The sequence below is a fragment of the Neomonachus schauinslandi genome, chromosome 7 (genome assembly GCF_002201575.2).
Source record: "Neomonachus schauinslandi chromosome 7, ASM220157v2, whole genome shotgun sequence".
NCBI classification, from domain to species: Eukaryota; Metazoa; Chordata; class Mammalia; order Carnivora; family Phocidae; genus Neomonachus; species Neomonachus schauinslandi.
In genome coordinates, this window is record NC_058409.1 from 102,724,089 (window position 1) to 102,739,519 (window position 15,431).

At 41.0% G+C, this 15,431-nt stretch overlaps 1 pseudogene; it reads left to right on the forward strand.

Moving 5' to 3' along the window:
- Window positions 1–6,030: 6,030 nt before the first annotated feature.
- LOC110585377 lies at window positions 6,031–8,642 on the forward strand (annotated as a pseudogene).
- Window positions 8,643–15,431: the final 6,789 nt, after the last annotated feature.

Here is a 15,431-nt window from a genome sequence, read left to right on the forward strand (position 1 = left end):
TCAGGGATGCCACAGGATGTTTGCTCTCCTCTGAACACAGTGGGATAACACCTACCTCACAGGATTATTTTAAAGATTAAGAAAATCACAAAGGAAAAAGGCATGGCCCAGTGCGTGGCACATAGCAAGGTGTTTGGGGGTGTTACTACTATTGTAATCACTTCTGTTACTAAGTCATTATTACAGAAGATTCTTACCCAGACGAGATCAATCAGAAGACTCCCTTCCAACTGTTGGCAGCACGACTTTATAGGAAGACTCACTGCTGGGTATATTTTCCCATTTACTTAGTAAGAATATCTGCCTCATTAATATTTCAGGAAGAAATACAGCCCAGGGGTCCTAAGGGCTGAGATTTTTGAGGACTCATAAAAATGTTTATCCTGAGATATTCCTGGCAGCATTGTTTATAAATGTTAAGACTGAGAAATAACTAAAACACACAAAGTTAGAGACCTAGATAAAAATAATGGTGCGTGATTAAGAGCACAGGCTCTGGGATTAGCCCTATAGAGCAAATCTTCTCCTTCCCTTCCTCCCTCCTTCCCTCCCCAACCTTCTCTTTCCTATCTTTTTCTTCTTTTTCTCTTTCTTCTTTTAAGGTATTGTGATCCCTCTGGAGTCAGCCAGCCAGGTTTAAAGTTCCACTCAGCCTTTGGCAAGTTAACCTCTCAAAACCATGCTTTCCTCTTATTCATGGAGCTATTTGCGAGAATCAGAGCAGGTAAAGCACTTAGCACAGTGCTTGACATAACAAGCCTCCAATGATGGTGAAGAGGTAATGATGGTTATGATGATATGATGATGCCAGCACCATGAAAAATAATGCTGGAGGTCTATCTTTTCCTGCTTCATGAATAAAATTAATATATGTGGCTAAATACTAGGTCATGCAATAGAGGGATCACAATACCTTAAACCTGTGATGGGTTACTATCTCCTTTATACCTTTCTTTAGTGCCTGAACTTTTCTTTTACAGTGACTTTAGAATCTAAAGAAAAAAAATCTATTCTATTTTACAAGAAGAAGAAGAAGGAGGAGGAGGAGAAAAGAAAGAGAAAAGGTTGGGGAGGGAAGGAGGAAGGAAGGGAAGGAGAAGATTTGCTCTATAGGGCTAATCCCACTTTCCCCTACCGCTGAACTCTGTGCCTTCATTGGACCCTTTTAATTACTATTATTTAAAGACTTGAGGGGTTTTTTTCCTGGAAAATGAAAAATTCTTTTGTAATGCAAATGGTCTTTCTCTGGTGTATTTGTCCTAGAATTTGGAGATTGGACGATTCTTTTTTTTAAATTTTGTTTATTTAAATTCAATTAATTAACATATAGTGTATTATTAGTTTCAGAGGTGGAGTTCAGTGATTTATCAGTTGCATATAACACCCAGTGCTTATTACATCATGTGCCCTCCTTAATGGCCATCACCCAGTTACCCCATCCCCCCATCCCCCTCCCTTCCAGCAACCCTCAGTTTGTTTCCTATGATTAAGAGTCTCTTATGGTTTGTCTCCCTCTTTGATTTCATCTTGTTTTATTTTTCCCTCCCTTCCCTTATGATCCTGTTTTGTTTCTTAAATTCCACATATGAGTGAAATCATATAATTGTCTTTCTCTGACTTATTTCACTTAGCATAATACTCTCTAGTTTTATCCACATCATTACAAATGGCAAGATTTCAATTTTTTGATGCCTGAGTAATATTCCATTGTATATAAATGTGTATATATATATATCACATCTTCTTTATGCATTCATCTCTCAATGGACATCTGGGCTCTTTCCATAGTTTGGCTATTGTGGACATTGCTGCTATAAACATTGGGGTGCAGGTGCCCCTTCGGATCACAGCATTTGTGAGACTGGAAGTTTCTTAAAGGCAGGGCAAACATGAGTGCCCATCCAAATAATGGTAATCTTTTTTCTTTTGCAAACTTAAATTTTGATCATTTTTAAGCATATAAAAGTTGAAAGAATAATATGAACACCTCTGTAGCCACCACTTAATTTCACTAATGATTAGCATTTTGCCATGTTTGCCTTCTCTTCTCTAACATGGATATATATTTTTTTCATTTATTTATTTATTTATGTACTTATTTTTTGCTGAGCCAGTTAAGTTGCAGGCATCATCCCACTTTACTCCTAAACACTTCACTTCAGCATAACTTGCTGAAAACCAGGGCATTCCCCTAGATAAACACTTCACTTCAGCATAACTTGGGGAAGAATAGGGCATTCCCCTAGATAACCACTGTATTGGATAATGGCAATTAGATTCTCACACCAGTAAAGATTGCCACATAACTATTTATTCATTCCACAAATATTTATTGAGAACTTACTATCAACCAGTGAGCTAGAGTGATAAGCAAAATAAACATGATCCTGCTCATAGAGAGACCGACATTTTATAATAGTCATACTGATGACTATACAATATAATTCCAAATGTGGCAAGAGTCATAAAGTGCCACATCATATTTACTTCAAACTTACCTTTGATTATCTACTACTATTTTGATTATAACAATCGCTAGTATTTATTGTATTAATTAGAAGATTTCCAGTTGCGGGATGCCTGGGTGGCTCAGTCGGTTAAGCGTCTGCCTTCGGCTCAGGTCATGATCCCAGGGTCCTGGAGTCGAGTCCCACATCCGGCTCCTTGCTCAGCAAGGAGTCTGCTTCTCCCTCTGCCTGCCTCTGTCTCTCTCTTTCTGATAAATAAATAAAATCTTTAAAAAATTAAAAAAAAAAAGATTTCCAGTTGCAAGTGACAGAAACCCAACTGAAACTAGCTTAAGAATAAAAAGGAATATATTGGCCTACTCTAGGCAATAAGCAGGAGCTGAAATGATAACTCCCTTTGAACTTCCAGACCCTGCCTTCCTCCTCAATGTTGATTTAATTCTCAGGCAGCCTCTCTCCAACGTGGCCAATGGCATGGCTACTGGCAATCCAGATACACGTGACCTATAAAATTCTAAATCCAGAAGAAGGAGCCCTCTCTCCCAAGGTTCCTGTACCAGCTCCGAGAAAAGACTTGATTTGCCCAGTTTGGGTCATGTGCTCTTTATGAACCAATCCCTGAGGCCAAAGGAATGAAGTGCTCCCATTGGTCAGGCTGGATCCTACGCCCACCCATTGTGCTCCAGGTACAGGCAGGAGTAATGACATCCAAACTCTAAAGAATGGTTCTTGTACCAAAGTAAGACGTGCTGGAAGGTCAAAAGCCATCCAGCCACCCTATGGCAGTGTCTGAAATTGTGCCTCTCCGCAGGTCCTGGAGGCCCAACGCAGTGCACACTCCAAGCCAAATACCGGCAGGTGGGGATAGGAGGCAAAGGCTTCCCGTGTCTAGCCTGATCTATGTCTTAACAAGCCGAGTCCACCAGAGGTCGGGGCAGAGCGCAAAGCAGGAATCGTCCTGGGGCTGAGTCTTCAACCCTGCTGCAATCAGCAGCTCACGCTGAAGGTCCGTGGGCACACACAGGCTGCAGAGGCCAGAAAGAAAACCCAGACTGTGGCAAAGCAAACATGTTTCCTTCAGAACTGCCCTCCTAAGGTGCCAGGTCTAGACTTCGAAGCAGGGGCAGACAGGGTTAGGGAAGTGATTTTTTAAAACACTGTATTTTGCAACTGCACATGTTCTGCTGAAGAAACACAGATACCAGGGCTCAGAATCACGCAAAGTGAGATACAAAATTACCAGTGTAGAATCCACCAGAAAAACTGTATTCTCTTCTCTGCCCCTTCACCCCCGCCCCACCCCTCACCTTCCACCACCCTTGGGCCTGTTTGCCACACCTATGGCTTTTCTGCAACTTGATCACACCAAGCCAGTTTCCACCGAAAAGCCTTTGAACTTGTGGAACCCTCTGCTTAGAAAGTCCTTTTCCTAGATCTTCCCTTATTGAGCTCCTTCCTGTCCAGGAGTCTCTTATGAAATGTTAGCTCCCCATCCAAAGTAATGCCCTACCCAGTAGCACTAACACATCACCTTGTTTATTCCCTTCATATCACTCATCACCCTCTCAACTTACCTGTTAATTTGTTGATTTGTTTCCCCCCCCCCACAACAAAACAACACAACTCAGGGACTTTATTCTGCAGTTTACCCAGCACCTGGAATAGTGCCTTCTCAGACCATATGGGCACAGGAAACATTTAATGAATGAACAAACAAATGAATGAGCCCCAGTTTCCCACATATAAAATGAGATCGCTAGATTATATACTAATAACAATGGTAAAATACATTGAACATGCACTGCATGTTGGGCACACTTCTAAAGGCTGTGGGTAGCACTGTAGGTGGCTGCCTTTATATCTTTTCACCCCTAAAAAGATCTCAAATATTCTCAGGACCTTAAAAATCCAAGATGTTTCATATGCCCAAATTCCTCACTTAGCCATTTATTCCCTTGACTTAGCTCAGAACCTTTCAAGATACATTTTTGTCACAGGAACATTTGTTGAAGTGAAATTTCACCTAGAAGCCCTATATGAAAAACAACTGGAAAAAAAAAGTAGGTGTATTAGACAATTAAAAAAGCCTCCAACAAATTTCAAGAACAGGAATCAAAGATCGTCATCTCTGACCACAAGGTAATTGGGTTAGAAAGTTTATAAAAATAGATAGACCTTTCTCGTTGTAAAAGTATTCCAGCTAATAATTAAAAAGGATGATATAGTATTTTGCCACTTGTCATGAGTTAATGGATCTCGGCATGAGAATGGAAGTCCACTAACATGACAGAGACCATCAGACACCATGTACCTCCTGATTAAAGAACACAGAGCCCACGAAGGCATCTCACCAAAAAGATCACATAAAATCTGATTAAACCTCAAGACTGAACAATCAATTTGCAGGAAATACAGAACTTGTTAATTTACACCACAGGAATACAATCAGCAAATCCAGACAGAAGGACATTAGAAAACTGAATTCCTCCAAAATAAATTATGAAAGAAAAAAGATGGAGCAAAAACTGATTAAAAGAGGCTTAAGAGACATATCAACCAATCACAATACGTGGACCTTTTTTGGATCCCGATTCAAGCATACAACCTGAGAAACAAAAGATTTCAAAATATATGAGAATTAAAAATGTTGGCACTGAATAGATGAATCACTGTTTTTAGAATGGTATTTTAATTATATTTTACTATATAGAGTCATTTTATTTTACAGATACAAACTGAAATATGAATAGAATGAAAAGAGTTAATAAAAAGATAAACTAAAATTTCCCACCTATTTGGACATTTAAAAATACTCTAAGACAAAAAAAGTTGCTACAGCTTTTCAAACTAGAAATGAAAAAGCCACTGAAGCATCATACAGGTTTTCAATCCTAATAAAGTAAATATCAGTAACTATAACCTACATAAACAAAAAGCTATTTGGGGTTCTCGGTATTTTTTTTTTAAGACAAACAGATTCTTGAGACTACAAAAAACCAGAAAAACACTGTGGATGATCACCAGCCATAATAGGTCACTTTCTTGCTGTGACCTCATAAAGAGCCATTATTATGGAATTCCAAGCACCTATAAAAGCCCATGGTTGGGCCTAGGTTTGCTGTCCTTCCAGCTCAAGAAGCTGGTTTTCAGTGACCTGAAGGACATTTGACTAAAGTAAGCTTGTTTTCTCCTTGGCATTGTGGGCTTTTTGTATATTTTGTTTGTTACTAATTTTTTTCTCTTTTTCTCATTCTTCCATTTTTTTCTTTTTTCTCACTTTATTTTTCCTTTTTTTCTTCTTACCAGTTTTCTTTTTTCTTTATTTTTAAAATTTATTCTTTTGTCTCATTTCTTCTTTTCTCAGTGTGTTAGTATTTGTCTTTGTTCATTTTTAGTCTGCCATTATGTTTTGATTCCATTATAAAGATCAGTTCAGTGAGTGGTCTTTGGAAGTGATTTTCTTTTGAGATGACCTGGACCTGGACCTGGACCAAGCTTCTCACCAGCCTATCTCAAGCTTAAGCTGATCCTGAGACAACTTGCTTTCAAGCCCAGCTGTTAATCCAACACGTTGCAGGGCTTCTCAGCCAGCTCTGCTGAGGAGACCATGTTGACAACAACCAGCTATTCAAGACCATCAGCAAGGGTACTTTGCCATGGTGAACTTGGCCTGACACATCCTGACTAGGAAGAGGTAGCCATAAAGATCACTAACAAGACTCAACAGAATTCCTCCAGCCTCCAGAGACTATCCCAAAAAGTAAAAATCATGAAGGCTTTGGATCATCCCCACATAGTGAGATTATGTGAAGTGATGGAGACTAAGGACAAGCTTCCTTGTCATGGAGTAAACTAGTGGAGGTGAGTACCTAGTGGCTCATGAAAGTATGTAAGAAAAAGCGATCCAAGCCAAATTCTACCAAATAGTGTTTGCTATTAGCAAACTATAGCATCATGCTATAGTACAGTATAGTAAATAGTGTTTGCTATACAGCATCACAAGTTCATTGTCCATAGAGACTTAAAGACAGAAAACTAGCTCTTGGATGCTGGCATGAACATCAAGACTGCAGACTTTGGCTCAGCAACTAATCCACCATTGGCAACAAGTTAGACACCCTCTGGAGCAGTCCCCGTTTATGCTACCCTGGAACTCTACCAGGGCCCAAAGTATAAGGCACCCACCTTGGCTGTGTGGAGCCAGGGAGTCATTTTCTATATGCTGGTCAGTGGATCCCTGCCTTTGATGCACAGAACTTCAGGGAGCTGCAGGAGGGAAAAGTGAGTTGAATATACCATATTCTCTTTGACTTGAGCTTGGAATGTGAAAACCTGCTCAAGAAATGTCTCATTCTCAATGTCCCAGCAAGAGAGGCACTTTAGAGCAAATCATGAAGGATCCATGGGATGAATGTGTGTCATAAAGATGAAGAACTAAAGCCTTACATGGAGCCAGTCTCTTGAGTAGAAGGACCCCACAAACTGAGTTGATTGTGTCCACGGTTTGCTCATGGGAGAATTTCCAGGACTCACTGATGAGCCAAAGGTACAAGGAGGTGGTAGCCAGCTATCTGCTCCTGGAACACCAGAGATCCAAGCTGCGGGTCTACACCCTCACCCTGAAGCCCCAGCCTTCAGCAGATCTGACCAACAGCAGCACTCCCTCCCCATCCTACAAGGTATAGCACTAGGTCTCTGCCAGCCCCAAGCACTGAGTTTCAGTGAACCTGTCATTCCTACCTTTAATTGCTGTATTAGTCAAGTACAATGGCCGTAACAAAATGCCACAAACTGGGTGCCTTTAACAACAGAAATTTATTTTCTCCCAATTCTGGAGCCTCAAAGTTCAAGATCAACGTGCTGTAACGGCTGGTGTCTAATGAGGTCTCTCTTCCTGGCTTTCTTGCTGTCCTCACATGGCCTTTTCCTCTGCACCGATATATCCCTAGTGTCTCCTCTTCGTATTGGGACATCAGCCATATTAAATCAGGGCCCCACCCTTATGACCTAATTTAACTTTTATCATCTCTTTAAAGGTCCTATATCCCAATATAGTCAACAGTGGGGGTTAGAGCTTCATTATATGACTTTGGTGTGGGATGGGGTGGGGGGGGGGCAGTAGACAGACAATTCAGTCCATAACAATTTCTAAGAATTCTCAGAGGAACCTGGCAAATCTTGAGAGGGTCAGGAGACAAGGCAAAAAGCAAGCAGCAAAGCCATCATGTCTACCAGCCCCCATCCTGTCCAGAGAGGAAGACCACCCCTGGCCCCTCTGCAACAGCAATCTCTCTATCAGCCCAAATGAGAGCAGGAATTCCCCACTTTGGGGGAGAGCCAGCCTTGGCTAGCCTCCATGCAGAAGGGCAAAGACAGCCTAATCATGTCAGGGTCCCAGGGCCTCCAGGGCTTCTGCTTCCCCTGCAGGCTCCTCGGACTTTTCCTGCCAATGTCAAGCATCTAAGACAGCTTGGGCGTTGCCCAACCAGGTCTCCGGGCCTCCCCACCATGGAAGGTAACTGTAAAGTGCTACAGCCCAGCACATCCCTCCAGTGTGTCCTTGCTGCCTCCCCTTCATCCTTCAGTATCAACAGCAGTGCTGGAATCCCAGATAATGCCAATTTCCCCCAGGGTGTATCCAAACCAAACTCCATATACACTGGGCAGCTCCAGCAGGTGTGGGACCAGCAGATTTTGCCCCAGTGTGCCCCCAGCCTCTCCCTCTTGCAACAGCCACAGCCAGCCCTGGGCCACAGGGGCTCCTTCAGCAGGTTCTCCTTCAAGTGTATATGAAGACATCTTTGTTTGAGATTTGCTGGGATGGAAACTGAATGAACCAAAAAGCAAAAACTAAGTGGAGATGTTCAACCCTGGAGGGGCCAAGCCACACTCGCTGCACTTAATGTGGAATATGACCATTGCAAGTTCCATGGAGCCCAACAAGATGATGCGAGAATTCAGCAAGGTGCTTGACACAAATAGCTGTCAGGACAAGCTGAACCAGAAATGGTGATGCTGTGCATGCAGGGCACCCCAGGGCCAAGGAGGCTTCCCGCAGTGGAAGATGGAGGTATGCAAACTCCCACAGTGGTCTCTCAGCAGGGTTCATTTAAATGCATACCCAGCACGTCCATGACCCTCAAAAACAAAATAACCAATGCAGTTAAGCTTTAAAAGACTGCCAGATTTGTAGAGCAGTGAAACTATATGATACTGTAACAGTGGATATGTGTCATACATTTGTCCAGAGTCACAGAATGTGCAACACCAAGAGTGAATCCTAATGGCAACTAAGGACTTTGGGTGATGATGAAATGCCCACATAGGGTCATCAGTTGTAACAAATGTACCACTTTGGTGGGGGATGTCAATAGTGGAGAAGGCTGTGCATGTGTAGGAGTAGGGGATTTATTGGAAGTCTCTCTACCTTCCTCTCAATTTTTCTGTGAACCTAAAACTGCTCTTTTAAAAATGATCTTTACAAAAAAAAAAAAGGCTACCAGGAACCACCTGGGAGAAAAGAGGAGGGGCCAGCTGGCTCCATCTGCTAGCCTTCTCTCAGCCTCACCTTGAAGGCAGAGACTGGACTGGTTTGTTTCCCCGGGGGCACTTCTCCCCTCCCCTATCATTCTGTGGCTTTTCTTCAGGGTTTGTGAGAGAGGGGAAGTGGTTCTATAAAATATAAAATAAAGACAAAAAACAAAACTCTTCCTCCTTCCTCCTTTCCCTGCTCCTCCCCCACTGCTTGTGTTTTGTGCCTACACAAGAGTTTGGTTACATACAGGGGGAATTGAGCAAATAAATACATCAAGGATAATGGAAATCAGGGTTCTCACTGCAATAGGAGGGTCACAAATATGGAAAAGATGAAATTAAAAATATACCCTATAGTTTGGGATTGGAATTGGAGGTATTAGTGTGAACTCAACAGTTTTAATATAGATACATATGTGTATGTCCCCATTCTGTCCACTAAGACGGGACAACATAATATACCAATAATAGTGAGTACCCCCTAGATCTTGGTCCTGTATATTACCCTCCACTTAAGTAAACCAAGGGTCTTTGGAGAAATGGCTAATTCCAGGGCTGGGTAGGGAAAACACAAGATAAACCTGCAACATCTTTTTGCTCCAGAAAGTAAGGAAGAGCTCAAAGAATGATGAGGGCATAACAAAAAGACACAGAAGTATCTATAAAACAGAGCAATCATTCTAAATGGAAAATGCTAGAATCATTCTTTTTAAACAATGGGATAGATCCCACTAATACCTCTTCTATTCACATTGTGAAGGTTTGAGCCAGGATGATAAAAACAAACTGGAGTTCTAAGAATTGGAAGAGAATATAAATCTATAGTTCATTGCATATTATAAGATTATTTAAAAATAAAACTCAAAAAATATATTTAGATAAATTATTAGAAATAAAGTTTAGCAAGTAGGCTGGCTAACAATTCTGATGTAGAGTTAGTATCCAATCCCACAGAATAAGGGCTCGGTCCCACATGACTGCCCCCCTCCCACTACATCTCAGATGGCAATCTCAGGTTTTTTTATGGTGAAAAAAATTTTATATTTAGAATTAGCTAACTGGACTGCTTAGATGATCTTAATTTTGTTGGCAATATACAAAGCTCATAGGAGTCAAACTATGCCTTTTCTCTCCATCAAGCCTGATGAGAGTGTTGACGTTGGCCAGGTCAATGTCACGGTGGTACTTTTTTTTTTTTTTTAAGATTTTATGTATCTACTCGACCGAGAGAGAGACACAGCGAGAGAGGGAACACAAGCAGGGGGAGTGGGAGAGGGAGAAGCAGGCTTCCCGCTGAGCAGGGAGCCAGGATCCCAAGACCCTGGGACCATAAACCGAGCCAAAGGCAGACACTTAACCGACTGAGCCACCCAGGTGCTCCTGTCACGGTACTTCTTCATTGCCACACTGATCTGGTGCTCATTGTCCCTGACATGCACAAGGAACATAAGTGTGTTACTATCTTCTATCTTCATCATGACTGACTGGGTGGCCAGGGGAACTTGATGAGATAGGGGTCAAGCTTCTCTCCTAGCAGCACTCTAATGATATTTGAGCTGCTTTCTGAGCTGCTGCTGTAAGGTAAGTGATGTGTACATCTTTTTTCTGTAGCTGTGGACATCTTTCAGCATTGTCTCTTGGACTTCAAAGCCTTTGCTCAGCAACAAACAATTAGAAAATATAGTTTAAAAAAAAAATCCATTTGTAGGGGCACCTGGCTGGCCTCAGTCTGGTAGAACATGTGACTCTTAATCTTGGGGTTGTAGGTTTGAGTCCCACATTTGGTATAGAGAGTACTTAAAAATAAGGGGTGCTTGGTGGCTCACTCAGTTAAGCATCCGACTCTTGGTTTCAGCCCAGGTCATGATCTCACGGTCATGGGATCGGGCCCCGCATGGGGCTCTGAGCTCAGCGCAGAGTCTGCTTCAGATTCTCTCTCTCCCTCTCCCTCCTGCTTGTGCTCACTCTCTCAAATAAAATTTTTAAAAAATAAATAAAATCTTTAATAATACAATAAAATTAAAAATTTTTTAAGTCCATTTACATAATTCAGAGAACATCAAGTTAAAACAATCTCACAGTGTGTCAGAACCACATAGGAAATTATAAGACCTTATTAAAATATTAAGAAGACCTAAATAAAAGAAATATCTAGGATGTCCATGGGTAGAAAGACAATATTGTGGAGATATCCATTCTCTCCCAATTTATCTATAGATTTCAATGTAAAATCTCAACAGCGTTTTACATGGAACTTGATAAGTTGATTCTAAAATGTATATGCATATGGAAGAGGAAAAGACCAAGAATGGCTAGGATCACCCATAGAAGAGTCGGGCAGAGGACTTGCCCAACAAACTATCAGGAATATTATGAATCTACAATAATTAAAACAGTCATATTTGTTCAAGCTCAGATAAATGGACGAGTAGAATAGAATGGAATGGGATAGGGTAGGGTAGGACGGGATAGGATAGGAATAGGATGGAATAGAGAGCTCAGAAATAAACCCACACACTTATGTGATGTTTTGATAGATGACAGAAGTGGCATATGACATCAGTAGAAAAAGGAGTAACTGTTCAATAAATAAAGCTGTGAAAAAAAATACAATCCATATAGAAAAAGAAATTAGATCCCTGTCTCATTCTATATCCAAAAATCAACTCCAGATGTATTAAAAACATGTGTTTTTTTAAAAAACAAAACTTGTATTTTTAATTAAAAAAGCATTAACTGGGGGTGCCTGGGTGGCTCAGTCGGTTAAACGACAACCTTTGGCTCAGGTCATGATCTCAGAGTCCTGGGATAGAGCCCTGCATCGGGCTCCCCGTTCAGTGGGAGGCCTGCTTCTCCCTCTCCCCCTCCCCCTGCTGGTATTCTCTCTCTCTCTCTCTCTCTCTCTCTCTCTCTCTCTCTCGCTGTCTCTCTCTCTGTCAAATAAATAAAATCTTAAAAAAAAAAAAGCATTAACTGGATATTTTTTTTACCTTGAGCTAGGGAATGATTTCTAAACAACGTAAAAAGCACTGACTATGAAAAAAAAATTAAGAAATTGTTTATCATCAAAAGACACCTTAAAGAAAGTGAAGTAAGACCCTAGCTGGATGTCCTACAATTTAACTCAATTCTGATGTAGAGTTAGCATCCAATCCCACAGCTCAGTCCCACATGACTGCCCCCCTCCCACTACACCTCAGATGCCAATCTCAAGTCCAGGTGGTTACCTACACTTCTGACAGGCTATAAATCAGAGGTTCCCAATACCTCCTCTTTAATCTGCTAAAGAGGTTTACTTACTAGATCACTGGTTTATTATAAAGGATATTAAGGATGCAAATGAACAGCCAAATAAAGAATACAGGTGATAAAAAGATAAAGAGATAAAGGTGAGATCTGGGAAGGATCTGAGCACAGTATCTTTGGTTCCTCAGGAGTTTGGGGTAAAACCACCCTTCCAGCACTTTCTTGTTCACCAACCTGGAAGCTTTCTGAACCCTGCCCTTTTGGAGTTTTATGGAGACTTCATTACATAGGCATGATTAAGTAAATCATTGGCCTTTGGTAATGGAACTTGATCTCCAGGGGTGTTGGAACCCTCTAATCATAACATTGTTTCCCACAGCAAGTAGCCCCCATCCTTAAGGGTGGTCCAAAAGCTGCCTCATTAACATAAACTCAGGTGTGGTTGAAAGAGGCTTGTTAGGAATAACAAAAGACACATTTATTGCTCACATTACTTAGGAAATTCCAAGGATCTTAGAAGCTCTGAGCCAGGAATAGAGGAACACCAAATATATAGTTATTATAAATCACAACATCACAAGACTCCAGAGAGCTCCCTCACCCATTCCACCATGTGAGGACAGAGCAAAAAGACAGCTGTCAATTAACGAGCCTCTTACCAGACATTGAATCTGTTGGCTTCTTGATCTTAGACTTCCCAGCCTTTAAGACTGTGAGAAATTCCTGCTATTTCTAAGCTACCCACTCTCTAGTATTTCATTATAGCAACCCGAACAAAGACAGGGTGGTTTCACTCATATGCCTGGTGGTTGGCAGAACTGATGGCATAGCGGCCTCCTCTGGGCTCCCTCTCTTTGCTCCCCATGTTTTCCCATCTTCTAGCAGGCTGATCTGGGCTTCTTCATTTAGTGACAAAAGAGGTCCTAGCAGCAAGCGAGGGCAAGCCCAGTGTTTTTATTTTTCAAGCTTCTGCTTGCATCACATTTCTTAATGCCCAGATTTACGAGGTAGAAAAAAAAAAAAAGACTCCATATCTTGATGGAAGGACAAGCAAAACCATGTGGCAAAGAGGAGAACGATCTGGGATGAGAAGAATTTGCAGCCATTTTACAACCTACCTAACTGTAAACGTTTAAACAACAAGGATGTGGATTCATATTCTAAGTAGTCAGTGACTAAGTAGATGACTTAAATTACTACCCTCTCATCCTCACCCTCTGTGATTTGATTCCTAAAGGAAAGCTTTTCCACCAAGTTTATAGAATGACCCATGTTTTTGCTTTTCACAGAGCTCTCTTGTGCAAATCTCCTGTCCAAATGGGTTGACTGAGACATTTCTATAAATATACTATTTATATCAGTGATTCCCAAGAGAACAAGCACCCCACACACACATCAAAACCCCACCCACAGACTTACCAGACATGAGGTAGGGGCACATAATGTGAAAACACTCAAACTGCACAATTTTATAGTTAGGAAATGAAATATATATAATTATTTTTATAATACAAATTACAGAATTTATCACATTCCTAAAATGGAGAAATGGGTTTTAAAACTTGAGAAATGCCAACCAGATGATAGAGAGATCCCAGTTTCTAGGTATTCCCTGAGTTCAGTAGAAGCCATTTCTCTTCCGAAAGAGACCCTGTGGTCATAGGGTCCAGTTAGAGAGACAGCATCCCTGGAAAAGTGACAGGAATATTATTCTCCTGGCTGAATCCACCCCCTGGCTAGTTGGCACTTGGCAACCTGACAAGTGTTTTACATTCAAAAGGTCAAGTTCTGAGTGAATCTGCCCAGAGACTCTAGTACCTCTCACGCCTGGATGCGATCCATCCCCTGCCCCTGCCATTCTGACAGCCCTGGAAGAAGTGACCCAGGTCCCCAGTTTGGGCTGTCAGCACAATGACGGCAGCCCTTTTACTGAAGGTCAAACTCTAATTCTCACTCCAGGGAGCCTTCCTCTCCGCTCTTTCTCTCTTTCAGCTTGTCTACCTTAATAATTGTTGGGATTTTTCTGCTACTTTATAGTCTTCAAAACATCTTCCCTTTCACTTGATCCTCTCCAATAGGGAGAGGAGATCAGAGCAATCAGAATTTCCCTTTTGTAAAGACAAACTGAGGTCCAAAGAGACCAGGCAATTGAATGTTGGGAGAAAGTGTGATATGTTGATTAAGAAAAAAGGCTCTGGAGTTAGACTTCTGCCATTTACCAACCAAGTAACCTTGGACAAACTACATAAGTGCTCTCTGACGCAGTTTCCCTATATATAATAGATAGTTTTTCCTATTTCATAAGGTCTTTTTGTAAGAACGAAATATGATAAGACAAGTAAAATGCCAGGAGTATAACAATAGCACCATAAGCCATCAGTGTGTTTTTATTATTTATATTGCTTCTGTTGTTATCACATAGCTAGGGAACGGCAAAATGAGGACTAGAACACACATCCATTGGCCTGAAAGCCATATTACCTATCTGCATCTTTCAGTAAAGAGAGTGGGAGTCTGTTCTGCTTTCTCAAATGAGAAGTAAGCTATCCCTTGAAGAGGTAGTCTAGAGGTCTCCTTTAAGCCAGTCTTCTTAAAAGAAGATGTTTTCTTACAGCTTGCTAAGACTTCAGAAAAGAAACCCAGCTCTCCTGATAATCAAAGTTCTTGCTTCTACCCAGGAGTTTCAAATCCTTCCCAACCAACCTTTTATCGAATTTGTTCAAAACTCACCAAATATTAATTGTTGAGTTCTTTTTCCTCCTTTATCCCAGGGTAGTTGTTAATAAGTATGTTAGTGAGCAGGAAAAGATTATAAAATCAGCAATAGGGAGAAGAAGGAAAAAATAAGAGTCACGTGATGTAGTAATTGGGTGGCCAACTCCTGAATAACCCACAATCTGACTTTGCCCACCATAAAGAAAAAAATTAGAAATGTGTAGTTATAGGTTGCAAAAATAAACAAATGAAAGCTTAGAAGCAAAAAAGAATTAAATTTCAAATATAATCGTGATGATATAGAAAAAAAATCAAATGGGAGAGAAAATTAAAAGTCAGGATCCCCAGGAAATACATTAAACCATGACTGTGAAAGACAAAGAGAATGAAAAAGAGAGAGAAAAACAACATAGAAATCTACCTTCATTGCACTGTGTCTGACCAAAGAACAGTATAATGAATCTGCCA